The sequence below is a fragment of the Coturnix japonica genome, chromosome 5 (genome assembly GCF_001577835.2).
Source record: "Coturnix japonica isolate 7356 chromosome 5, Coturnix japonica 2.1, whole genome shotgun sequence".
Classification (NCBI taxonomy): domain Eukaryota; kingdom Metazoa; phylum Chordata; class Aves; order Galliformes; family Phasianidae; genus Coturnix; species Coturnix japonica.
In genome coordinates this window covers 31,749,021-31,776,939 of record NC_029520.1, presented here as the reverse complement: position 1 = coordinate 31,776,939, position 27,919 = coordinate 31,749,021, and the positions used below count along the sequence as shown (strand labels likewise).

Genomic DNA, 27,919 nt, shown 5'->3' with positions numbered 1-27,919 from the left:
TGAAGAACTGTTATCCTAACTCCTACAGTCGTACAGGGTATGTTGTTTGTTTATTGGTCAAATATTCCCAAGCCTAAAATTATTAAGCTTACTTCATAAACAACAAGGCACAATTATTATCCAGACTAACTCTTGAATAGAACAAATCACAGAATTTCTTCTAATACCATATCCTTGGCATGCAATTGAACTGAAGTAAAAATTATTTCTGGTTCAAAATTACCTAGCCTTAGTTTCCAAGCAATGGATCTTTTAGCTTTGTGCACTGAATTTGATAAATTAGCACTACTTGGGCATTAATATCCTTAACTCTATCTCACGCACTACTGAAATAGTTTAGATGCAGTTTATATATCTTGTTCCTATCTTTCATCTGTATTTACTGGAATATAAGAGCAAGTAACTTCTTCAGTAATATATATGAAATCTTTATAGCTTTGTAATCTAAATTCCAAGTATCAGGAGTTGAAGAAGACTGCAATATTCAACTTCATGTCATTTACGAAACCAGTCCCTGTTCTGAGAGACTTACAGCATAATAACGTGAAATTCTCACATATGAAGCCACAAAAATTTCTAGTAGTAATGTTGTAGTTATTTTCTTTTGCAACTGAATTGGAGAGAAGCCTGATCAAAGAAAAAAATAGCAATTAAACAGCTGCTATGTATTTATTTCCTATTCTATTAGCATGTTTTCAACTTTCAGAATACTGTTGCAATCCATGTTTAACAACATTCCCAGTGGCCAAACAACATTCTGTTCCAGAAAGACTTACATGAAATTCTGCTGAATGTAATGTCTTCAAGGGAAGAAAGAACACTGCAAAAAATTTATTATATTTGTAAGTATCTTTCATACAGAAATTTAACTTAGAATCTGTCTAAAGTACTTTCTATACCTGGTAGTTTTTACCATGCGTATATCTGAAACATCAATATGACTCAAGCCACTGTATTCATATAAATAGCTCATATTTATGTGGCAACTTTCAGATGTGAAAGTAGAATTGCAGCCTCTGGTGGTTGACTGTTATGAAAATGCCAGCTTACTTTATGGAATTATAAAAACATGTTTTACATCTTTGTAAAAATAAGAAGTCCATTAAAAAAAAAATCTCAACCATTATGAATTCCCATGCATATCACTCTTGATTTATTGTTTTATTTTTCACACTATACATATTATTTACCAGCTGCTTACAAAAACACTGGCCAATATTTAGCCAAGTTCCTATTTTGCAATGTTCTCTACAGATGCTGATTAATTTAGTCCTAGAAAATGCATCTTGCAAGTCTTAATATGAAAGTCCTTCCTGTGTACTTTTTAACTAAATTTAAGGACAGTCATTCTAGTTGCTGCCTTTTTCTGCTGTGTATATGTTAATAGCAAGATAATAAATAAAACTCGAGGTAATTTAACCCCTTTCATCACATTTCTCAGCAAAAGCAGCATTAAACTATTATTTGAATAGGGAAACTGCATGCATACAGTTGCTTTAAACTGAAGGACAAAGAAAAAACTAAAACTCCCTCCACTACATATGCTTTTTACCTCAACCTCTTTCTGTCAAGAAGGGTGTGGGTGAGGACTGTCCATTTATTTGTTGGCTGCTGGTTTTGTGTGTTTGCAATCCATGATAAAAATTGAATCAGGAAAAAGTTGAAAGTACTCTCAAGGAAATTTAAATTTTAGAAAAATTTATTTTGTTAAGCATCAGAGTTTTATTGAGAGATTGTTATAACTTCACAATAAAATGTTTTTAATTGTGCTACAGTTGTTAGAACTGAAATACTGCACTACACTCTACTTACATGTAAACCTGACTTTAACCAAAATGAAACTTACTTAGTTTTTATTGCCTGAGATAAGAGAGCAGAACAGTAGCAAAGGAGCTACAAGGAAATCAAATTCCCAGAACTATATTTGTTTGAATGTCCCTCAACACCAGAAGCACCATACAAACATGAGGAAGAACTGCTAAATGAGGTTCTGCAGCCTCCTTTGGAAATACTCAAAACATGCCAGGGCACTTTTTTGTGCAACCTATTGTAGTAAGCCTGCTTCAGTGGAGAGGTTGAACTTGATCTCCAGAGGTACCTTTCAGTACCTACAAGTCTATGATTTATAGATTTTGTGAATAGATGAAGTACCAGTAAGTGACAAAGTCAGAAAGAAATGTGCTTGTTTACAGTGTACATTTGATAGAACATTCTCCAACAGAAAGACTTAGATCTGCCTCTGTTCTTAAAATTAGCTGTTCAGACTGAACGATTATTCTGTTTTTAGATACCTATCATAATGAAAACTACACTTAGAGTTTTAGTAGCTGATGCAAAAAATATCATTTTGCTAATATGTATAAAATACATATAGATTAATTTTTAATTTATTTATTTTTATTGCAGAAGGATAATTTTTTTTAAAACAGGCTACTTTTTAAAAAATGTTTCTAAATAATTAGAGTAAATAATTAACTTCTATAATCCTAGAATATGTACCAATTTACATTCTACGATATCAGTACATATAAAAACCTGCATAATTTATTTCATACAGTTTTGGTCCCTGAGTAGAAATCCTTTCTAAACTATGCCCTCTTCACCACATTGCTTTTCAATTATCTAATAATATCAATTGTAAAACCCATTTTCATTTAACATGCTTGAAAGCAATGCCTTGAAGTTCTGAAAATAGCATTGAAAACCATATTCTACTGAACTGTTTCCTTAGACATATCTTAATATCTCATGTAAGTGGCAGGTTCCTGCCTTTAGTATGCAGCTATAACTTCATTTAACATCAAGGCATACTGCTTATGCTCGCTGTTTCTTAAAAATCAGACTACTTAGCAAATTACTTACTCATTTAAGGATCTCCAAACACTCTTAAAGCACTGCAGAAGATTTCCTGTTCACAAAGTAAACGCTTTTGAAAACAAAGTTACTATTCTTTCTTCTTACCTGTAGAAGGACTTCTATTTGTTTTTCTTTATTACTCCTGTTTAAGTAGGCTAGAAGAAGTAGGAAACATTGGAGCCCCTCCCTAAATAAGTACTTATTTCCCCTCATTCTCTAGAAAGGTTCTTGACCAGTTAAGAAAAGGGCCATAATACTTAGACAGCTCAAGATAAGGTGAACCTTAACCTTCCTGGCCTTTAAGGCTAAGAACACCAGTAACATACTAGACTGCACCACCAAACTAAAGCAGAACTTTTAAAGGCATCAGTTTGAGTAATAATAAAATGAGTAATAATAAAATGAAAGTCATTAAGTTTTATCACATTGATTAAGACTGATACCATAATGCTACAATTGGATGCAAAGTATCACAATAAGAGCAGGATAATAAAGTGTTCAGCTATAGCAATTGAGAACAAGCCCAAAAGCAGCAGCCACAAAAATGAAGGAAAAAAGGCTACTTACCTCTGAATAACCTCAGGTAGGCAGGGATCACCAGCAGGAAAGAGTGACCTTCACTGTCACTGCCAACCCTTAAATGAGGTCTAGGAAGGGATGGATCCTGGTTCCACCCCTTCCAATCACTTAGGTGCATTGCATGCATCTGAGCTCCCTTGGGCTGGCCCTGCATTCCCACCAGGTGTTCAAACACAGGGAAGCAATTCAGAATTTTACAAGTACGGCAAGCAGGCTCTTATTCATCATGGGTGAAAATGCATAGCTAATGACGGTGACTGTGTTGAAAAAGAGTGTTTCCTAGCTAAAAATTTGCGCAATGAAATAGTGTTATTGTGTCCCCTTATCTGTTGCAGTTTACATGGAAACAAACAAGAAACATTACTTTCAGAGTGAAAATTTCACCCAATAATGCTAAAAGGCAACACTTTTAAGTCATATCAAGAAATCCCTTGTTTCTTTATGTTTTCCAAATGACCCATGGAACTTATTGTTACATTGCAGTTACGCTTTGGACTAGGCCAGAAAAACATATAGATAAACTGCTTCATTTGCAGGCAGAAATATATTCATTATACACTAAGAAAATCTTTCTAACACTAAGAATAATCATTATGAATCACTATGGGTCTCACAAATAGGTTACACAAACATTTATCAACAATAAGATATTTTTCTTTTCTGCAGGTGTGCAAGAATTAAATAACATACTCATTTTTCCTTCCATTTTACAAATTTGGTCTGCTCTTTGGCACTAAAATAATAAAAATAAATAAAAATAAGAAGCTTACAGTCAACGACTGCAGATTCCTTTAGTATAGTAGAGTACGTACACAGTGCTCTACTTTAAAACAATCTTTAGTATAGTAGAGCACATACACAGTGCTCTTTTAAAACAATCATTATTAAGTTTTATTAAAATTCATCAAATAGGATTAAAATTGGAGGGGAATAGTATAAGGAGATAACTATGGTTAAGAGGGAAATCTGGGAAAAAGAAAGCTACTTCAGGAGAGAAGTCACTTTATATGTTTATGGATGGATTAATAAAACAAATTTATTAAGACATTTTTTACTGTCTCAACCAGCTTCACCTTATCATACTGACTAAAGAATAAAGAAAAGTTCTTATGAAGAGAAAAACTACAGTGAAATTCAGTGAGAATTTGTTCTGCACTGAAACTCAGTATCTGTCCCTGCAATGCAGAGGTATTTTTGTTTTCTGTCACTGGGCTGTTTGTTTTTTAGTATTCAAAATCTTGAACACTAGTGTTCAAGTACAGTCAGGGCTGTTCTAACTCAAAAGCATTTCTGTATGAAATTTCACATTTGCTCTTTACAGATACTTAAGTCCATGTTTTAATTAAGATTAAAATGCTGCCGTTTCCACCAGAAGAATACATTTTGAGATCAGAAATTTCAACTGATTTTAAAACCTTGAATCTCTATTTTAATATTTTCCTAGTGGCCTTCTGGGTACCACTGAGACAGCTGATTGCTAGGTTTTGTTTGTCTGAATTCAGGAAAGTTCAATCTTCTCAATTACTAATGCTCAACGCTGCATGTTAACACAAAGCCCAATTGAATGAGAGTAGTTTGTATAGTTGCATCTCAGAATATCTGGATGGTGCAAGAGTAGGAGAACAAACTAAATCTTGCAATGAAATGAATTTATTAATTTTTGCCAATTTATTAATTGAACAGGTTTCTATGAATCAATATACCTCTTTTTTAAAGTACTCTTCAGAAATTGTAAGGAAACTGCCTAAAAAATAAAAAAATAATTTAAAAAATTTAAAAACCACTTTTTTTTCAGTCTGTAATATTTCATTGCAGAAATATTTGATTATGAAAAACATGAGATCATAGATGGTTTTAATATGTTTATTTTTCAGCAAACCTATGTTTTCTTAGTCCCTGTTTATATCTTTTTGCTCACAATGAGCAAAAGCTAAAATTTTTAGTCTAGGATACCTAATACAAATTCAAATGAGTCTATATTTTACAAACCAAATAGAGGACTTGATTATCAAAGATGAAAAAAAAAAATTATAACCACTGATTTCCTTGTTGGTAGCAAGTTTTGCATTATCATTATTCTATGCACCAATTCTGAATTGCATGATTCAGCTTTTCAGTATTTTCTATTGCTATTACTTTTAGATGGATCTACTCCCCAATCCCTTTAAAAGTTTATTCCTTTAGTAACTACTTTTAAAGTCCACCATCATTCTGGACTGATGCTTATTTCAATTCAGTTCAACATAAGTTGCCCTGAGAACAGAAAATGTAGCAGTATCTGACAGCTCAGCATCATGAATGGCAATCTAGGCCAGGAAATAAAAGCAAATTAAGAATATCTGAAGCTTAGCACCCCCTTTTACTTCATCTTCTCCGACCCTTTGCTCCCAATAATAGTATACAAGAACAGCTGTATCTGGTGTGGGCTCAAATTCTAAATTTAATTGCTAGAACTTGAACAATCAGAACATTTTCTGAGTTTCCCAATGTTTATCCAAGAGATTTTTACTTGTAAAAATCTAGATTCCTGATTCTGTGAGTGAAGGTATTCAGAGAACCACAAGGATGAGGGTGGTTCAGAGTGACCACACTAAAGTGCACCCTCATGGATTTATTTGGAGGTCTGAAGGCATTTTCAGTTCTTTCCTTGGGATACTACCCATCTTCCACTAAAATCAAAAGGAGAAAATTACTTCCAAAGTTGCTAGCTGCTAAGCAACTTACAGAATGTTACCCCAAAATATAAAAAAGTACTTCGCTTCAGTCTCTTCGGTTTCTATTATGTTACTAATAAATAATGCAACAGGAAGAGTGATAATTCAGGAGCATACTTTTGAAAGACCTCAAAATTATATTCGAGTTTTTCTGTCACATAGCTGAGGGCAGAGTTTACCATTACATTTTTCTTTTTCCTTTTCCTTCAGAAAATGATAAAATATTTTATTGTGGATCAAATTCTTGTTTACAAACTCTACTACTGAAGTCAGTGGACTTATGCCAAGGGTGAATTTGACCCAATATTGTTTTCAAACTCAGATTAGAGAGCAAGTAAACCAGCAAAAACAATTAAATCAGTGATGCACTTACTGTCTTGAGTACGCAAGCATTCTGATAGTTAATATAATGTAGTTCTTATTCACCAGGCATGCAAATAAATCAACTTTAATGTCAATAAAGTCAGTAATGACAGATTTTATCACTAAGATATAGCTAAGTAATAATGACTGGAAAAAAAGATAAGTAGCTCACAGCAACTGAAGTCATTTTTTATTTTGTCCTAGGTGAAGCCAAGGGTAACTGAAAAGACTGCCCTTTACCCCTTCTATTATTAACTGCAAATCATTCTTGTCACGTTAGAAAGCAGATCATTTTTTTCCCCTAGTATTACCCACAGTTGTGCTCTGCCTCACACCACGACCTCCTTCAGAGGTGATGCCATCCATTTCCAATTAACCTCAATGTATTAGTGAGGTGCAGCTTCATGTTAAAGAAATTAGGGCCAAAATTATATTTCTATTTCTTTGTAAATCTAGTTACTGGTTTAATTTTTTTTCATCATCTGTGATAACGGAAATCAGAGAACAAATAAAAAGTCGACCTGAGGATGATTTATTTACAAGTAATCCTACACTAAATAGTGTCAGACAGCTGCAGCATTCCATCTGCAAAGTCTGCATTTTAGTGAGGAATAAAATTAATTTTAAAGGGGAGAAGTGGCTTATTTAAAATGCTTCTTAACTATTTGAATGAGTGGCATTACATAAATACCTATTATTTTTCTTGATGTGCAGAACAGAGAAAATGATATAAACATTTTAAAAACAGTATTAAATTAAGTATGCAGATGATCTACTGATAATTTTAACTCAAACAACCACTTTAAAAGCAAATTAGCTTTTTCAGCTGTTTTCAAAATGGGATCAGTATGTGCTATTATTTTTTTGTCTCTGAATCTTAAACGAAAATAATACAATTTTTTGTTACATATGTTGTTGTTCTCTCTACGGGATATGTTTAACAATGGTCAATTGCCATGTTTCAGTAGTTCTGGCTGACATTCAACAAATGTCTGAGCAGCTAATAATACATTTAGTTCTGTTAGTCCACCCATCTGTCCATCACATCTGCCTGTCCTCATAAACATTGTCATTAAGCAATATAGCATTTCTCTAACACCCTCTCTATATTCACTGTCTTCCTGAATGCCTCAAAAGTAAATGGTATGTGCTCATAGTTATTTGATTATTTTTCTAAGGTAAAGATCAATAAACACTTCTATACAAATAAGCAACAAACAAACCATTGCTAATGGAATTTTAGGTTTTCAAATTAGCATAGCTGTTAGTTAGCGCTGAATTGAAATAGGCTGAAAACAAAAGGACCTTTCTATTGTCCATAAAAATTACACAATTATTCAACAGACACATAACCTCCAAAAAGATTGCTTTAGAGAAAACAACATCACCTAAGCTCAACATTTGTTATCTGCTTGGTACCATATATTATAACTGTCAGTTACAGTCTTAATGTCAGCACTGAATGCCTTTCGAAACTCTTTTACCCTCTGAATAACTTGTTCAACATGGAAAGACTCAGAGATGTGGCCTGTAAAAGAAAAGATGCTACTGGGCCAGTGTGTGTCCTTGTTCATGCTACATTTGAATCTGACTGCATTCACAAAGGAAACATTAAATATTTGACAAAAAAAAAAAAAAATGTTTTATTCATTAATATAAGGAGGAGGAAGAAAAGAGCACGGAAGAAAGATCCATGATAACAAATTTAGCCGTTCCTACATTAGGAAGGATATAATTACATAAGTTGAAAGACTTATGTAAGAGTGTTGTCACACTCTTTTAAATGATACTGTAAACTACTATTCATTGTGCCTTGTTTGTAACTCCCTTTTCTGGAGAATTATTAATACTGAAGGTAAACAAAAAACCTTTACATACCTATATGAATTCTTTACAAGTACAGCTTATAGAAATATTGGACATAGTATCAAAAAAGCTATTTGGGGGCTATTACTGTTTTCCATTTACTTTGATTTGCTATCATTACGAGTACTTTGAAAGCATTTTAAAGCACCAAGTACCTGATTCTTGGGATTCTAAGCTTCATAGTCTACATCATTTTAAATTGTGACAGGTGACAAAATGATGAAAATACACTGTGGAAATAAAATGATACACTTCAGAAGGAAGCACTGCTTAAAGCTTAGTCAATATATGTTACAGAAAAATCAAATATTCATAAGATCAAATTATATTTTTCTTGCATCTTTCTCTTAAGATAATTGCTCTTCAACACTGATCCCAACAAATCTCTTCAAAGACAATCCTGTTTTTACGCAGCGTCTACTTTTACAGTTGTAACAGAACATTCAGACTCATTCTGGAAGAATACTTTTAGGTACACACCCTGTAAGAGTGCCACCTAAAGACATATAGCAAAACATACGTTGTGCTATAAAATATAATTTCATATGCCCACTTGTGAAAGTATCATGGACATGTTCTATTGACGTTCTGTGAACAGCCATTCGATACTGTCTCACGATCTGTGCAGTCTGCATAAGCATCTCCACTGACTTTTCCTCAATATTATGCCCTATTCTGTGTATGCCTACATTAAATGAATAACACAGACTCGTAGAATACAGGGGGAGAGAATTTGCATGTAGCTTTGTATACCTAAGAGAGGCTCAACAATATATAGTGCTGTTGACTGCATGAGAAGTTCTTGCAGATGTGTTTCACAAAACCACAAAAACACACTTAGCCATAAGAAGAAAAAAAAAAAAAAAAAAAAAAAAAAAATCCTAGAAATTAGGTTGACAAACTTTGTCAGCTGACAAAGTTAAACTTACGCATAGGCTAGTTGTCTACCAACAGAGAAAAGGGCAGGAGAAAGGGCAGATCTGGCTTTTTTTTCATTGACTGAGTCCACAACTCAAAAGTGTTGTAGATTCTATTACTCTAGGAAAAAAAATTGTAATGTAGGTTACCACTATTTCAGTGGGTAACTGCAGGGAATTCTGATACCAATCAGATGTGGGACAGTTGATTGCCAAACAAGCTTCCTTGTCAAAATCCCCCATTCCACTACAACTGTAGCATTCTTTCTCATTTCCCTTCATCTGATTTATTTCTTGCTTAAGACAAAGACAAAACAAAAGACAAGACAAAAATGCATTCTACCAAATTGACAACACTAACCTTTAAAATTGTTGGTTTTTTTTAAATTCAGTGCTTGTGGAAAAAAATGGGCCTAATAAACAGAATGAATCAATTCATTATTGAATATTACGTGGGAGTAGTAGAGATAAGCAGAATGTTCAGCATTGTTATTACTTGCTTTTTGTTTTGTCTAAAGACATCATCCACAAAGTACTTGGTGCTAAACAAATACAAAGAGCTGTGTATTTGATCATTTCTTGCCACATTCATCTGAGATGTTTATTTGAGGGTTCACTCTGAAAAAATATATATATCGCAGTGATAAGTATGCCAGGTAAATATCAGTAAGAATGAGAATGCTGCAACAAACAGAAAACCTAACATAATTTTCCCAACAGAATCTAGCAACTGTGTGAGGCTGAAAAAAGAACACACTTGATGGTGATTCACACAGGTGTTTAAAGATTTACTTTTCATTATATTGTATTTCAGAATTTTAGGCAACATGGGCTTTTATGAGTCTCTGTATCTAAGAAGCAGAAGGCATAACTGTAGTACAACTAACTCTATGAAACCAGATTTTGCATAGCATTTGTATCCCAGAGGCACATACTTTTATGGATACACTAGTTGGTAATCTTTGCTCTGACAGCAAAACATTAGAAAGTATTACTTATAGGAAAAAAGTTATTAAAAAAATCAGTGGATAAAGAAACAATACTTTTTAGATCAATCAAAATTGGGTTCTAAAGTGGATATTAAGTTACATTAAAATAGTAATCAGCTTGGAATGCAGAGACAGGCAATAAAATTTTGGGAATTGAAGAGTCAGTCAGAGACCAATTAGGTCAATGGGAAAGAAAAGCTCAGCATAACTAGAATCATTTCTGAAGAAATTCGTGTAGTTTACCATCTCTCAGTTCCTGTTTGTTCGCTTTTAATTATTCCACTGGCATCTCTATAAAGTCTCTTGAGAATAATACTACAGGCCTAACTCTATTGTTTCCCTCCACACTATACTTTATCCAAGAATAAACAGAAGAACTCTAAATGTAGTCTTTACACTTTATCTTAAAACGTCAGGTTGTAGATGTTTTAGTAGAAATTTGCCTCCTACTCTTAGTGGAAGATAATAATTTGTGTAGTTGCTGCAGTTTAACTGGTAGGGAGCTGAGCCTTTCCCTCACCACTCACTCCACCTTTCCCAGTGGGATAGGAGAAAGAATTGGAGGGAAAAAAAAAAAAAAAAAAGAAAAAGAAAAGAAAAAAAGTAGAACTCATAGGCTGAGATAAAAACCATTTACTAAAACATAAAAGGAACAAAGATTGTATGTGTGTGTGTGCTTGTAAGTATACATAGAAAAATATACTTACAAAACAAATGATACAAAATGCAATTGCTCACCACCCACTAACTGATGTCCAGCAAGTTCCCAAGCAGTGCCTGCACCCCCAGCCTATTCCTCTGATATTTTTTTTTTCACATAATGTCTCTTTGGACAGACTGACTCTTGGTTCTGTAAGTTCCCAGTTCTTTGTACCCCCTCAATCCTCTTGCTAGCAAGACAGTTTGGGAATCTGGAAAACTGGAATGTTCTGGGCTCCACAAGGCACTGCTCATCAACATCCAAAACACTGGTGTGTTATCAACACTGTTTTTCTCCTGAAGCCTCAGCATCATACCAGACATTACAAAGAAAATCAACTCTGTCCCACCTAAAAGCAGGACAGCATTATTATATTATCATGCAAATTAAAAAATTGTATCACGAATGTCTACAATTTGCCATAAAGGGAGCAATAAACTGTGGCAGAAAGAAGGAGCCACCTTCACGCAAACGTTTTTAACTCTGATTTCTATCAGTTATTTAAGGGAAGTTATCCCTGTGTGAAATTAATCTCAGAGTTTTTTGGAATGATTGAATATAAGGTGAAACAAACCACAGATTTAGGCCTATGGTCAGCAGGATGTAAGAAGAGGAAGACAAGTACAAACGTATGCATAAAAGGAATAAACATTTAATTTTCTCAGCTGTCTTAGTGCTCTACAGGACTAGAAATTACTGTGCGTATATGTTCAAATTCATCTCTGGTTGTCCAAGATATTAAGACTATTACATACAAACTGTAACTAAATTGATTTTCAATGACTGTGTTTATTTTCAACCAGGTTGAGATGGCTAGAAAACTACAAGTCTCATTTATGCACAGGGACTTCTTTCTCAATATTTCTCTTTCTTTTTATTCTGTAAATCAGTTGCAAGACATTTTACAGACTGGACAATCAGTTTGAAAGTATATTCGATTTCAGAGATGTTTTATCATGTTTTTTTTAGTATTTTAGCCTACTGATTTTAGATCTGCATTCAAAGTAAAATACAAGTTTTATCTTGACTGTAGTATTTGTGGAATAGATCAGAAAGGTTTCTGTGTCTCATGATAGAAGAGTCAAAAGAAAGAGATGAAAAGAATCTATCCAGAACTAGATCAGACCTTGCAACATTCACTTCTTCAGCATGCAGAAGTTTACAAAAGCTTAGGTACAGCACTTGATCTAATTACATAAGCACCCTCTACAAAACTTGACCCTTCCATAGAATATTTACATCATAGAGAAAAAAATTCTCTTCTGTATCTCAGGTGCAGTTAAAATGACTAACACTGAAGAGAGAGGCAGTGATCTCAGACTTGTCAACATTTTTGAGGTAGAAGCCATCAATTAAAAGTATTACTAACAGTTTAGGTAACCACTTTTCTCCCTTCACTCTACCTTGTTTTTGTTTTCCTCTTAATGATACAGCATTTGCTTTTTGCAGTTCCATTGAAGGAATATAGAAACCTTTGACTGTATTTTTTATGTCCAAGCCTATTCCCAATATCTGTAACAAAACTGAGCTGCACTAACCATGAATTTATTGAATTTCTTCTGGGATCCTTTCATACTAATGTGCACTCCTTAAGATTCACCACAGCCCAACCTTTTTCTTTTCATCCTAAAACAAGGTGTGAAGGAATCAGAATTTATTATTTGAACAAATGAAAGAGCAATTAGTCTTGTTTTTACAAGAGGAAACCTGTAAAAAGTAGAGCTGCTTTAGAAGCGGCATGAGGAAAAGAAATAGCAGCATGTGTTATGCATGATAGCAACAGCCCCAAAAATAAATTAAGTAAACTCTTACCAGAAATGAAAGCCTGGGCTAGTATGTCATTTACCACTCTGAGAAAGTTATGTAAATGAAGTCTAGAACCTCTAGACTGTAAAATAACTGCAGTGCCTTCTGCTCATCATCTGCAGTTTGCAATCATCTTTAAGTTTCTAGCCCACTAAAAGGGTTTTAAAGTTTTGTAGAAGGCTGAGAAACAATTAATTTTGTCAGCTGAAGTTATGTCAAGCTCTGACTCTTTGCAATCATGTAACTATAGAAGGAATGTCTGTATACTTTATACTGACCTAGATGGGTCCTGTGGGACCTAGATGGCTGTTCAATTCTAAATAATAAATTTAATGTTAAAATTTCTCAAAAAGAAAAACATCAGGAAAAAAATGATTAATTTTGCTATTAAAATTGCTTAAAACTCTGAGAATATTTAGTTTAACATATTTCATCATTACTTGTGTAATTCCACCTATATCTGAAAAGCAAACTTGGAGAGCTTCACATAAGTTTGTAATCTTCTTAATCTATGGCTTCTGAGAACAAATGCAAAACTTTCCATACATTTCCTCCTTTAAAGTTCTAGTTGCCCAGAAGGAGTATGTTTGAACTGTCATTTTTGCCTCAGGAATAACAGCAGTGGCTGACATATAAAACTGAAAAATGAAGACAGGGAGGCAATCTCTGCTGTAAGTTTTTTGTGATTATAAGAGCTATAATTCTGTTGGGGAGTTAGAGAGAGAGAATAAGGGAGAGAGAAAGACGTTGAGAAGGCAAGAATGAGAGCAGGAAAGAGGAAGAGAAGGATGGAAGGAAGGACACGTATTTGAATTAGGTTACAGTAGTCTTGAAGAATTCTTATTACAGAGTCATACACATAAATTTCTTCCAAAATCTGAGATAGGTATGCCACCTGAAATTTTGAATGAACAAGACTTTTGAAAATAGAAATTTCCATGTTAATGAAAATTCTATTACTGGTTAGTGTAGACTGAACAATACATAAATCAGTTTGCATTAAAAATAGTTATTCTATTCAAGGAGAAATGAAAAACAAGCCTAAAACAGACCAGTTAGGTTCATTTCAGGTTCATTTGTTATTTTATTTCCATAAAGCTTGTTGATTACAGTAATTGATCACTTCAATAATATTAAAGATATAATTAATTGGTATAAGTAATTTAGTTGCCTTTTATATGAAATACTATTAATTATCAAAGAGCATTTAAATAAATTATCATAATACTGAAGGTCATGCAAATATTAGCTGCTGTTGTGCTTACTGTTGCATACATATGTCATATTACCTAGAGACAGAAGGAATTAAAGAGATGAAATTTATTAAATTGAAAATAATATGTTTCTTTCATTTAAATTTCTCAGTAATCATCATGTTTTGTTGGCCACTTAGCAAAAAGCAAAACAACAAATTGTCAGGTTAATATTAAGTGTGACAGTGAATTCAGTTTTTCTACTTTGGCAAAGCTGGAACAACAATTTGATTGAGCTATTCAAACACTATACTCAAATACTGTAATTACTTTTTGCAGTAAAATCAAGAAAATGGGATGAGAAAGCAACATACAGAAGTGTAATTTAAACCTTTGATAGATATTGCAAAACAAACTTATTATCATTGCCTTTTATGTCATAGATCCTTCAGACCTAGGGCTAATTATCAAAAAAACATGTGCTACATTCTATTTTTCTGTCCTAGGCCTCCAGAATGAAATCCATTCAGTGTTTAGTCTTACTATAAGAGGATGAGAAAAACTGTAAAGTTTAGTATAACAGCTGAAATGGCCATGACATTTCATATCCCAAAATAAAAAAAGTCACATGCCAGAAATCCTGAGCAGAGGAGCAGAGAAAGCACCTCACTTTTCTTCAAAGAGTATTTCAACATAAAACAAAAGAATTCTTGGAAATACAGATAAATTTTCAAGAAATTTTCTTCAAGACTATTAACCACTGAGTGAGATATTCAGTGTTGATTTTCTGCCTCATTTTCCTGCTGAAACATGATCTGTGTTGTACAAATGGAGACAGTCACAGATTATTTTCCTGCCACCATCTCCTTGCTGAATTTCCTGGGCACTAGGTTGCTTTCTTGAGTGGCTGATATTAAAAGTACCTCCAGTAGAATAAGGAAATTTTTTCCACTTTTCAGGTAAGTGCCATCATTACTGTCTAATAGCAGAAAAGATGTAGGGGCAATTATCTACTTCTCCATTATATACTGAGAGGAAGTTGTAGTTGTCACAGCAGTTTGGATGGAGCCTAACCAACTATCATGCTAAAACATCTCCTACAACTCCTTTAATAAAATTTAGGTGAAATATTAGCATCAGGATTCTAAAGTCAAAATGTCAAAATGGTGTAAAGTAAAAGCAGCAGTCGAGATCTTTCTGTCTAGCATCTTTTCTATACACATTAAATATTAGACTTTCAAATCAAGGTTAGATTCAATTTTCACTGAAGTTGTGACCTTCTTCAACTGAATGAAAAAGTGTTAAGTTGATGACAAGATTAATGATATTTACATGCCAAATGACAGAACTAAAGCTGAAGTACTGATTAAAGATAATTAGTCAGCGTAATGCCATTTTGAACCTTTGGAAAAACTGATAAAATCAACAAATAGTGTTTGGATATGTTCTGAATCCATAAACAGAGAGAACTTACTTATTAAGGGTCATTTTTGCTTGTTTGTTTGCTCATGAGGACCATTTTTAGTTCTGCTCTTTCGGTTATTCCTTCGTGCCACAATGACTTCAATTACAGCTGAGAAGAAAAGATATTTATAAAGTTTACTCTTGTATAATATATAATCTTGACAAAAAACAAACAAACAAGGAAAAAGTGACCCAACAGAGATCTAGAACTAATGAAATTGTATTTCATTTGGATTACCATCTTGACTTTGACAAAACTTGGAATTTGACATACAAAGTCTGACTGAAGTTTTGTTTTTAATTACATCAGTGCTACCTATTCCAGGGTGTCAGAAAATTTTTCTTCAGATACCAAAACGACATGATCTACCTAATTTCCTTAGACACATATTTCCAAAAAATGATAAAAAATTATTAAGAACATAATTATCTTTGACTCCTTAAACACATATTAAAAATTGAAGAAAATCCATCAGTAAGTTCAAAAGAAGAAGATTCATTCATGTAGTTTGGCTAGATATAGAGATTCTTAGGTGATAACCATCAATAATGAACGTAAAGTATTAAAACTGCACAGATAAATTTCATTAATCTTGTACAGATCCGACTGGGCTAGGAGCAAAAAGGAAAATAAAAATTAGCCTTAAGAAAATAAAATAAGAAGATATATATTTTAGACTTTGGCATAAGGCCATTTTGAACAGAGCCAAATAGAATTTTTTCAGACTACCAAAACAACAACAAAAATATTTAACAGAAAGAAACCTCTATGCATTCTTAGCTTGCTAGTCTCATAGGAAATTAACTGTACTGGTAACTAAATAATTAGAAATGGGAATTTGTGAACATCTTTATTAACCTTATATTAATTTGCAAAATGAGAAAAGAAAATAAAAAGAAAATTTTGTTCCCAAAAGTTAGTATGTGTAATATACAGAATAAATTGCATCAGTAATAAAAGAGATGTTTCTCACATTTATAAAAGACAGAGTTACAGTCTTATTAAAGCAAAGCTATTAAATCAGCTAAAATATTAACTTCAAATAAAACATCTCTCTTTCAGTAATGAACACTTAAACCAATAAAATTATATCTGTGTTGACTAGGGGAAAAAATTATTATATTTTATAGTATATTTTACTTTCAATTTTTATAGTAATAAGAGATTAAGGAGAAAAACATATCATGATATAAGGAAATATCTCATTGCAGTTCTACTTTTCAAAGTCTCCTTAAAGCAGACTTCCTTGTTTTCTGTGAGAAACGCTGTCCTGAATGCTTTAGCTATAAGAGCAAGCTGTTTAAGCCTTTCTATAAGAAGTACAGAAAGTCAAATAAGCAACATTGAACACTTGGGACAGACTGTGAAACATCTTGTCACACCAGTAAGCAATTAGATGACATGGTAAAGCTAACGTTGGCTCCTGTTTGGGAAAAAAACATTTGAGCATGTGTTCAGGTTGAAGTCAGCAAAGCTTAAAGATGCCCAATAGGATTTCACTGGAGTGAGACCCATAAGACAATATAAATCTTAGCAAAAGTAGATGCACAGTTTGGTCTTCACCACTTAATAATTTGGTGGGGTATGAAGCTTCAATAAAGCGAGAGGGGCTAGGATAGTGCTAAGTTCTGCAAATAAAGCTCTATAACTCTGCAAAATGAATGAGACTGGGGAAGAAAAATCTGTATGGCAGAGGGATAGATACAATCTGGAGTATGTATACTTAAAAGGCTTACAGGGAATGCATATGCATAGCAACCATTATTAGGGTTTTCAGCTATTTCTATTCTCCCCAGAGTAAGAGGTGTTCTTGATTATGCTAAAGAAAATGGAAGTAAAGGCAGCTATACAAAGCAGTCTCTAAAAGAAATGCTTTCAAGGTTGCTGTTGAAAACACCGCTTCCCAAAAGCAGCTGCTTGTTGCCTCATGATGTATTCACAGCACAGCCTCTTTGCTTGGCCCATCACCCTGATGCACCTGCTCCTCTCAGCTTTCTTCACCTGAGGTAATCGTGAGGAGCATTACAAAGTGCTGTGGTCCAGCTCCTGGCAGAAAGCTCAGCAATGCTTTCCTGCCACCTCAGCTGTACCACTGCAGTGCCAGGCTGCTGGTTATATGCTTTGTTTGCTCAGAGCATCAGGTACTAGCTATCTGTTTACCTTCCTTTTGTTCCTCGCTGTTGCAATTTCTCCTTACTGCTAAGTGATTCCTGTGTGAAAAGCGCTCAGAATTTTAATATGGTGTACAAGATCTTTCTTCCATTACATCTCTCAAAGGACAGTATTAATATCTCATTAATTGGAAAGATACTACCAGGAAAATTACAAGTATATTTGCTGTCAAATGGCAACATTTATCATTGTGCTCTATAGAAAGATGTCCAAAACAGAAGTTTACCACAGTTATATGATTTGGAGCCCTGTGCCATCTCCATCAGTTTCCTGAGCTCAGGTCTAGCTTTAACTTTTAAAGTCCTCTCTTTCAGTAAAGCTCCTTTCCTCTCTGAACAATGGGTATCACAGACTGGAGGATGCACCCTTACACTTCCAAAACATTAGTAATCTCTATTCTGTTCAACTGACAAGTCCTCTTTCTTTGCTTCCAGAACACTGTATTATACTTTTGAAATACAATGATTTAAAATGTTGTAAAATAGAAAGTATAATGGTAAATTAGAACAGCAAAAACTATAAACATATTACTCTTCAAAAATATATATATGAAATATGTAATTTTGCTGGCGCTTCAAACCCTGCAGCCCTCTTTTCTAAATATTCATCAAGATGTAAGCTGACTAAGGATGGCTATTTATTTTTGTCAGTGAAGTGGAATCATTTAGAGCTGGTTCCCCTTGTTCATTACTAAAATGGAGGAGCTTTCTTGGTAGTGTTATTAGTACATCTTCAGCAATTAGAATGAAAAGTCTGCAGAAGTTCAAAAAAGAGAATTACTTGGATTTAGCAATTTTCTGATTATAATAGATACTGAAAGGTTAAAAAGGAACTTTTAATTAGATACAAAAAATATTTGGCAATATAATTTTCATGGATTTGCTGTAATGAATGCAGACGTATAGCTTCAAGTACAGCTTCAAGTATTAATTTTCCGTGGTTTGAATAAAACAAAACAAAAGTTCAACAAAAACTGACTTACTAGTTGCATGTGTGTTTTTACTGCAGCACAGGGCTAATTAGACTTGTTTAGAGAAGTGCTGAGTATCACTGACAATAATTTGGGCAGTAAGCAAACTGAAGACAGATCAAGACTGACTAAGAGTTTTAGACGCTAAACAAATCTTACATTTTGAAAATCCATAATTTGCTGTAGATTAATAATTCCCTAGGATGCAGATCAGAATCTCTCTGACAAAGAAAGCTCATGTTGTGACATTCAGAAAATAACCACACTATGCTTGTATCCTGTTTCTCTTAGGCACATATGGAGTTTCAGGAAAGTATAGTTTATTTTTCTGAATAAGAGAGCAAGAAGGTTATTTTAGATCCACTCTGCACCCAGAAACAACAATGGAGCTTTCACTGGTGCTTCAAATCACTAGGTTAATGTATCTGAACTTTCCAGAACCTGATGCAAGCAACCAACCTTCTTACCTACTTTTCTGGTGCACACACCATTTCATTAGAGTGTTGTGGCAAATCTACATGTTTACCACCGTATTTTATTTCATCTCTGAAAGGAAATCTGAAACTGGAGGATTTATGAAAGGAAAAAATAAGTAGCAATGAGTGTATTCTATCTGTGACTACACAGAAGACGTTTTAATAGGATGATATTATTTTCTCTCACAAATAAGAAAGAACCAGATAAATCTCTTATACACCCTCTCCTCTCCACTGTCTGTAGTTTTTCATCTTTAATCCTGCCAAGATACAATGTTGCCATTCCCCAGATATGGAGTTTATATTAATGGAGATTCTGCAGTGCCAAACGAAAAAAATATACAAAAATAACAGAACTCATTCCTCCAGGAGGAAGAACAATCAGCCTGAAGGGCCTTGCAGAAATTGTCCCCACAGTGGGGACACAATTTCTGCTGAATATATATATGAGGTACAATTTTTTTTTAATACCAAAAACCTTTTTTTTTCTTAGAAGACAAAATTAAAAACGATTAAATGCGTGTAGCAGCAGGGGTTCAATTATAAAGATAATCCTCTCTCTACAGAGTCTGGGATAGTTGCAATTGCCTTTATAGTGTCTCAGAGCAAATACATACAGACTCGTATAATGGATGTCTTATTTTTCATCATCAAGATTTTCCTGTATTTTTTGCAGTGGTCTGCACATATTTTTCCATAGTCTTACAGTTCTGTTATTTAGTATCTATCTGGCAAAGCTGCAGAGGACTGTCCATTGCCTTTGAAACAACTTTACTGTCTAATCTGGAAGGACTCAGAGAATTAGGCTCAAATATCAGTCAGGGGCAAGTGGTCAGAATTCATGTTGCAGAAAATTATAATCTTACTTTGATTAATCCCATTTTATTTTTTTACCACCAAGCTCTAGAGCACCAAGCAGTGAGGGTGTTCTTCTTTATGGCATATGGCATTTATTTGAGATAAACTCCTTGATGATCAATATTTGACCTGTGACTGTAGATCTGACTCTGAGACTTGTGATCATACACTCTTGGCAGCTTTGCATTTTAATTACAGATACTTATTTATTTTAGTGTTTAACAGCTTTTTTTTTTTTTTTTGGCACCATGCACAACAGTTATCCCAGTTGCTTATCTGTTGTAAGGTCAAGAAATAAAAAATAAACAGAAGGACATTTATACATTCCATCCATGAAAGATAAATGCTGCCAGTACTATTGTCTGTTCTTTTTATATTTAGGAAAAAAAAAAAAAACCAAAACAAACAAAAAAAAAAAAACGATAGAAAGAAAGAAAGAAAAGGAAAAAGAAAAAAAAAGAAAACGAAAAAAAGAAGAATATTTTAGACTAGGAATAGTAAAATAAGATGTGATGTTGCACTGGTAATGTACTAGTCAACTCCCCATGATAGAAAGAATAAATTTTAAAATTATATTACCTACTTCCACTGTCCAAAATAAAAATAATTAGAATTATGTACTGTTAATAATCAGGTTATTTCTTTACTCATGAATAAGTAGAGAGTGCAGAGGAACTTTGTTAATTGCTCTTTATCAAGTTGTATTGAGATCTTCCAATTATCTTCTATACTTGGTCCCATGTCAAGCAGATTATTGAAGCTACTCTTTTTGAAGAAATTTATATACTTCTTTTTGAGGTATATAATTATTTCATATGAGAAGCAATTTATGGGATGCGAAGTATTTAGCCCAGGACTTTAAATATCTGACTGAGGCTGATTCCTTTCAGCTCAAAATTATGAACCTACATGAGAGGTAGAAAAATAAACAAACAACTATTTTCCTCTCTCCTGTTTCTCAGCTAACAGATGCACAGGGCTAAAAGCTGCTTCTTATGCTGCAAATATTCCTCTTCCAAACAGAACTGTACAGTAGATAAAAACTATGAAACTCATTGTTATCTATAATCTACACTTTGAAACAGTAAATTGCCTTCATATCCTGTGTGTTGATCAGGAATCAGAGATGAGCTCGATCAAGTACAGGAAATTAAGTGTGTAATTCTATCTCCTCATAATGTCATCTATATCCAACATGCTGTGATATAACTTTCTTTCACTGCCCTCAGTGTCTTTAGTTCCTCCCTGTCCTCTCTGTCAACATCAATACATTTGAGACTAAGTGGTGAGTTATTTTAGAAAGTTGATCCAGCTCAAAACCAACTGCCAAACATAAATGAATAAGACCAAAGGAAAGGAAATGCTATATTTTAATGGTTTATTACCACAACATTATCATAATTATTTCAAAATTTGAAATGAGTATTTTTTGCCTTAAGAATCATAAGTTACAAATTATAATGTACGTGTACTTCATGCAACTAACTGGAGAATGATTTTCAGAACACAAGAGTAGGAGGGTAGGAGTTTTAAAAGAAATCAACAAGGAGTAACTAAAAAAGAATAATTAGTACTGGTGTTTGGCTTCCCTGAAACAATATGTACTTTTGTATTTATTTAATAAGTTCTTTATGGATTTTTTTGCATCAATTTAGAAGCTGATTTTTCTTCAGAACCAAGATAAGGAGACCTTAGGAGCTCTATTAAAATATTTATGTATGCTACATTTTAAAACACCATTTAGTGACAACTTCAGTAAAAATATGCCAACCACTTTTTCAAATAAATAAGAGTCATATGTAATTGGACTCAGACATTTTCTACTACCAGATGCTATATGCGCAAATTTTATACAGTTCTCTGCTATTCCTACATATTATCCCATGAAGTTGAAACTGTTTTGGTTTCTGTTGAAAAATGAAAAATGTACGTAGAAAATGTTTTATATGCATATATATGTCTATTTCACATGCATATATATGCAATTAAACAAACATGGCTAAACTGGACTATTTAAAGATTCTTTGCAGGTAATTCAATTTGGAATTGAGATCAGCATAGTCTGACATATAACAAGGCATATAACAATATGCCTTTTACAAAGTGGCCATGAAATCATTCATATATATGATGGTTGCACCCAAAGTAATATGTCTTGTTTTATTATATTGGCACACAACGTCAGAGATAGATGGTGGTAGTATGGCTGTAGAGGTTGAACTTTCCTGCCAATATTCCATTAATTTTTGTTGCTGTGTGACAGATGAAAGCAGAGGGACAGTCTGACAAAATGGCACCTGACATGAAAGTGCCAATGAAGCAAAGGTGCATCACTGAATCCCTCCATGTGGAAAAAATTGCTTGCACTGGCCATTATTAACAATTATGAATGCTTATGGAGACCAAACAGTGCATGTGAGGGCTGTGAGGCAGTGGGTAGTGCATTTTAGCAGTAGAAACAGTGGTTCCCTCCAGTAATACAGACTCTTACCTCTGTGGCATGCAGGCTCATGTTTATCACAGTTGAAAATGGTGGTGGCTATGTTGGAAAAGCTTGTTTTGTAGCCAAGAACTTACTCTATCAAATAAAGATATTATGTTCTTTGTATCTCTTGTAGTTTCAGTAGAAATAAGTAGGACACACTACTTTCAAAGCAACCTGCATGTTATAGCAAGGACTGCAGTCTTATTTCAAGGCAAATAAATTAAAAGAAGTGAAACAGCAAGCACAGCAGATAAACATAGAAAAATATTATCCTCTGTTGCTTCCTCTGATATTATGCCAACTAACCACTAGCATTATGAAATTGGAATATTTTCTATTTATTCCAAGAATGCAAGAAGAAGCATTTTCTCCCAAAAGCAATCCAATTCAGATACCGCATACTACAGGCTGGACTATGAGCTTGTGGCTGGAAGGAAACCATCTCACAAGCTATGACTTCAAACACAATAGTTTATCTTTTGAACTGTGACTAAAAAATAAAAATTAAAAAAAAAATAATCATATGTGTGTTTGTTGAGCATTTTGTTTCAAAACTTGAAATATATAAACCTTCTGAAAAAACATGTTCTAGCTCACTGTACTCTCCCAGACTTCCCATTTGTTTCAACTACAGTATAAGTATTCAATGTGCTCTTTTGGGATCTAGTTATCTCTGAACTTCCATCCCGTTTTATATGAAAAGAGATGAAAGGACTCCAGCTGATAGGTGTCAAATTTAACTAGTGAAGTTTGGAAAGATGGGCACTCTTAATAGTGGAAACATCTCTAGGCCTATCACATTCTCTCACTCAGTCTCCAGAAGATCAAATTGTAGAATTCAGTATAAGAAACAATTTTTTCACAAGTTACCTTTTCCTCTTATGATACAATGGCACAGTCAGAAGCTATGAAGTTCCCTTTAAGAGGCCAGTGAATTCTAAAACACATCATTCTCCATTATGAAGGGTTTCCAGTCACACAATTATAAAGACTGCTTGTCTCACCTTTTGTGAAGGACAAAGTTAGTAGTAAGATGAAACACCAGGTCAAAATTTAGAGCTGTGCTTCTCAGGACTACAGTGCTTTTTTTTTCTTTTTTTTTTTTTTTCTCTTTTCATATGAGTAGGGTAGTTAACTCTTTATAGTGTTACATGAGTAACATAGCAATTTCTAATATTCAGCTATACACCGTATACTGGAATAAAAGTGAGGTTGATCTGATACACACAGGAACAGAATTAGAAAAATGAGTGTATTGTTTTATTGTAAAATTGTTCCTAGAGGATGCTAAAACAGATTCATAACAAATTAATGCAAAAGTACAATTGCTGCTCGCTTTTCCAAACACCTGAAGAATCACTAAAATTCTCTGCAGTCATACCTCAGAAATGATAGAGAAAATAGGTTACTATCTAAATGTATATCATGACTAAAATTGCATCCATACTGAACCCCAGGAACTCAAGGTCACACAAACAATCATCAAGATAAGAATCAGTTAATTCAGACTGGGCACTCCTATCCTTTGCATTAGATCAGCTTAGTTAGATTCATAGATTCACTGAGTATAAAGCCAGAACAAACTTTTTGATCATATAATCTGATTTACCATGAATAGCAGAGGTTCTTAAATTACTTCTTATAGTCCAGTAATACAGCCTTAAATGGAAATCATCAAGAGACATTGAAGTCAGCATTCAATTTGGTAGTTAGTTTCAGGAGCTAATCAGCTTTGCTCCTTTTTAGTTTCCATTTCTTCGGCATGATCTCTTGAAAATTGCTGTTTTCTCTAGTCAAACTAGAGGGTCCTTTAGTATTATGCTTTCTCTCCCACACTTACACACAATATAATCATATCACATCTCAAAATCCTTTTTGAGACTGGTTTCTCTGCATTTCTTAGTGTCAAATATTTCTTTAATTCTCTGTACTTCTGCAAATGATCACATTAAAATGAAAATATCTGTGCTATGTAAAGCGTTTTACTGTAAGCTTCCCAGTCTACCATGATAAATACTCCTATCCTTACTCACAGGTCTTCATTTGCACGAACAATATGATGTTATAGCTTTTTGTTACAGATTAAATTGTCATTTGTTGGGGTATTAGTAATGTGTCTGTATGAGCAGCTTGGCACTGCTTAGATAAGCTTCCACGAGATCTGGAAATTAGGGTAGATAGATTTTACTGGATTTTAGATATCTGTGATATAGATGTTCTATCTAAGCTAGTTGCCCTCTGCATGAAGAATAAAACTAGAAAGTGTAGAAACAGTTTATTTAACCTACTTCAGATGTCTACTCTAGGATGAGATATTCATTTTTCCATTCAACAATGATTCAGTCATAGAGTTACCTCAACCAGCACCTACAGTCTGTTGAGAGGAATTGCCCTCTTACTGCCTAAAATCCTTGGCACCTCTGCTGCAGTACTTAAGAATGTTTACCATAGAGTGATGAAAACGCGTATTTAAAAACCATGTTCTTATATATATTTTGACATAGTAGCTCATAATATCAAGCATTACAAAAGCAATTCTCAGCTTGATAGAAGGCATACCCCTCCACACCCAAGAACTTTCCCTCAAAATGGGGAAAAGCAGGAACTGTCATTTCTTACAATCATAGACTTCTTGGACAATTAGTGGTATTTTAATAAGCTCATGTACTTTCTTTCTATTTGCCAGTTCTTGACAGTCCAGCAACTAGAGACACGGATATATTCTCATACATGATGGAAAAGATAATTGTGCCTCATAAATGCAAATCTGCAACTTGAAAGTAACCTAAAGAAGTAATTAGAGCTAAACAAAAGGAAAAAAGAAATGCCAATCAAACAGCAAAAACACACACATACAAATCCAATTCACCATAGTTCCAAACTTAATTGTTCAAGCTGTTAAAACACTTACAAAATATTGGTAAACTAAACTCTATTTTACTTTTCATAGCCTGTTTTGCTGTGCACATGCTTGTTACTTCATTTACATAGTAATGAGTCTCAGAGACTTAAAGCTTTTCATTTTCACTGAATACAACTTGCACGCATTATGCATGCTAAATTGGAAAGAGAAAGACTTCTGAAAAGAGAAAAAGAAAGTTTTATAGCCATGTGAGATTTTGAAAGAGAATTTCAATTAACTGAAATTTTCTAGGTATTTGTTGGAATAAAAGGAATTCATTTTTCCACTATAGTTTAAGACACCCTTTGCTGACATGGTAGTTTTGCATATTATGATTTGCAGAGTGCAGATAATTACCACACTGTTTAAAATCTAGAAATGTACACCTTGATTCTGTTTCAGGTATGCCTTTTATACAGAAGGTTTTTTCACATATGCTGCCTCAGTGAAAATATCCAAAAATATTTTAATCTTCTTTAGGATTTATGCAATTCCTGACATCCAGTAAAAGGGTCCCCTTATGTTTTTCTCCAGTTGGGCCATCCCAATGGTGTGAGAGAAAAAGCAGAAACACATGAACAGGAATTTTATCAACTGGTACTGTTTTTATGTCCTTAGACAAGTAAACCAAAGGAAGTACAAACAAAAAAGTTAAATCTGTGAAATTAGGTGTTCTGGTACTAGTATCGATATTTTTATAATTTCTGTCTCTATTTATTACATCTCTTCTCTATTTTCTTTTGTATGTTATTGATAAATTATAAAAGTTAGATGATGGGTCAATAAATTTCTATAGATGAAGACAGGAAATGTTCTAACCTGCATCTATTTATTAGGGTGAGTTTACAACTACGTTGTCGTAAACTCTATTGGCCAAAACAAAGCATCATACTAGACACTATGAAGGTAAAATCAATTCTGTCTCAGCTGAAAGAAGGACAAGTATATACATATATTTACTATTGAAACAGTGATGTAGAACTGCAGTTTGTGTTTCTAAATTGGTCAAGTAGATTAAATTTATTTTTTCCAGGCACTGAAAATCTATTCAGTGTAAGTATTGGTATAGATTAACATGATGCCAACGTGCTGAGATTTGTATTTTGTCATTCTGTTTATTCATGGATACTGTTTTCTATCGGAATCAAACTTCAAGCAAGACATTTTTAGAAGCTTAGTATGTATCTGTTTTTATGAATAAGGACTGATAAAGTAGTTGCTACAAATCCTTCATAGCGGCTTTTACTTCAAAAGGGCTTAGTAACACACTGTGGTGATGGTGTTGATTACATTACTCTGTGGACATGATTATAAAAGTATTCTTAAATACACATTTGATAAAATCTTACTATAAAAATAGTCAAAGGAAGTGCATCAGTTTAACTGATAACACAATAGCATTCATTGATTATAAAATAAACATTCACCATAATTATTTATTCTGTGAATGGTCATGTATGTCTTAGCAATTTTGACATTTTCCTCTAACTCAATATATGCTTTTTTGTGTTATATTAAATATATAACAGAATCACATTATATCCTGAGTTGGAAAGAACCCGTAAGGATCATTCAGTCAAGCTCCTGGCTCCACACACAACCATCCCAAATTAGGACCATAGGAGAGCATTGGTCAGACAATTCTTGAACTGTAGCAGCTTAGAGCAAAGATCACTTCCTTGAGAAGCCTGTTCCAGTGCCTGACCACACTCTGGTGAAGAACCTTTTCCTGATATCCAACTTGACCCTGCTCTGTCACAGCTTCATGCCATTCCCTCAGGTAACATTATGCTGTCTAGTAAACTGAAATAATATATTCCAAGACTGTGATGGCTTATGTGATGGTAGTAAGATGTATTTTAATTCTACAAACATCTTCACCTGTGTGATAAATATTTCACTTTGCATTATTAATATCATCAACATAAAGTTCAGTATACTATCTATTTAAATACTCAGAGCAACCATGGTAAACTTTTACAATAGAGTACATATGATCTATCATCACATTGAATACATTAATTCTCAAAATGCACTGTAATTTGTTATCAAAAATATTTTAAGAAATCTGACCTTTAAAGCAATTGAGACAGTCACAAGAAAGATCCTCAGATAGAAATCAACATTAATACTATATTGACTCACCACACTAGCAGATTTTTTTTCCCTTTCCACCTTTCTCCTAAAGGAAGGGAAAAATAAATAAATAAATAAATAAATGGACAGTGATATACTGAAAACAGCCTACTAAAATGTTTATGTTGCCATTTTGTCTATCAGTTCTATACTGACATCATACCTTACCCCCAAATGAAATATGCAAATGTAGTAGTTTTTCTAGATTTAAGCAGAGGTTTCTACAGATAAAGCTGTAAATATATTAAGTAAGTGTAATGAAACATTAAGTGCTGGTTAAAACAGTACTCATCATAGCAATGAAAGAAGATAAAGATGGATCAACAGTAGTAGAAAACTCTTCATAGAAATGGAAATTTTCTTAAAATTCCAATGGAAATTCCAACTAAACATGGAAATTTTAATACAGTTCAGTTTTAACTTTGTAATTCTAACTGTCACAAGTAACAGGGATGCTGGCAGCATTATTGGA

At 33.6% G+C, this 27,919-nt stretch overlaps 1 long non-coding RNA gene across 3 annotated transcripts in view; it reads right to left on the bottom strand.

Annotated features, from left to right (window-relative positions):
* The window catches only part of LOC107315030, a 193,397-nt gene that overhangs the window by 12,314 nt on the left and 153,164 nt on the right, over positions 1-27,919 (bottom strand). For 2 of the 3 annotated variants that reach the window (XR_004307398.1, XR_004307400.1), the window contains exon 8: positions 15,458-15,556. The exons of the other annotated variant lie outside the window; for it this stretch is intronic. This is a non-coding gene — a long non-coding RNA (uncharacterized LOC107315030). The remainder of the gene's footprint in view (positions 1-15,457; positions 15,557-27,919) is intronic. 3 annotated transcript variants of the gene reach the window in all.